The sequence below is a fragment of the Talpa occidentalis genome, unplaced genomic scaffold (genome assembly GCF_014898055.3).
Source record: "Talpa occidentalis isolate TD23 unplaced genomic scaffold, MPIMG_talOcc4v2.1 talOcc4.18, whole genome shotgun sequence".
NCBI classification, from domain to species: domain Eukaryota; kingdom Metazoa; phylum Chordata; class Mammalia; order Eulipotyphla; family Talpidae; genus Talpa; species Talpa occidentalis.
The window spans coordinates 14687805-14688765 of NW_023601851.1; positions in this window are offsets into that span (position 1 = coordinate 14687805).

The following is a 961-nucleotide window of genomic DNA, read 5'->3' on the forward strand; positions in this document are numbered from 1 at the left end:
AAAATTAAAAACTTACCTGGGGAGGAAAATATCAAGAGAGGAGAAAAAAGCCACACTCTGTGAGAAAATACCTACCAAAGATGCACCTGACAAAAGACCTTCTTACAAAATAAGCAAATGCTTGTAGGATTCAACAAGAACCAAGACAGTTCCTGGCCTCCCCTGGGGGCACAGCGGTTAAGCGCTGGGCTGCAAGGCTGCCTACAGCCTCTGCAGTTACAGTTCGATGCCCGGCCTCTGGCGAGGGTCTCACAAAAAACAAACAAAAAATAAAGAACAGAGACCGTTCCACCAGAGGGGCCGGTAAGCTCACTAGACACTCCAAAGAGCAGGCATCGGCCAAGCAGGCTGCTGAAAGTCTTTTCCCCTCGTCCATCACCAAGAACAGCAGAGGGCATTTGAGATGCCCCCACACACTTGCCCAGAAACCGAACCCCACACACTAATGATGAAAGGAACATCAGGGCCTCTCACATGTCCCCTATAGGAAGAAGCCCACTGGACACACATTTATAAGACAGGTTAATGGGGGTCTGAGGAAACTGAAGTGTCTCTCACCTCGCGGTCAAGTGTTCACTTACTCTGTGTTAGCCAAAATGCGGGAGAAACTTCTACACTCACACAAAGCTTCACAAGTGTTTACGATAACTTTATTCTTCTTGCCAAAATTTGGAAGGAAGTGAGTCACACCTCAGAATGGATAAATGGTGGCCAGGCACGCAGAGGATGGCTGTCACCCAGTGAGAGCGGAGGGAGCTCCCTGCCTAAGAAGGAAGTGAAGGAAGCTGAGCTGGATTCTGCGAAGTAGAAGAAGTCGAACTGAAAAGTTGGACCTGTCCAATATCATGGCGTTCTGGAAACACCTGAACGATGGAGACAGGGGGAAGATCAGTGGTCTGCAGGTTGAGAGGGTGACAGCGGCAGGGTGCAGATGGTCGGGTGACTGGTGAGTCGCACTGGG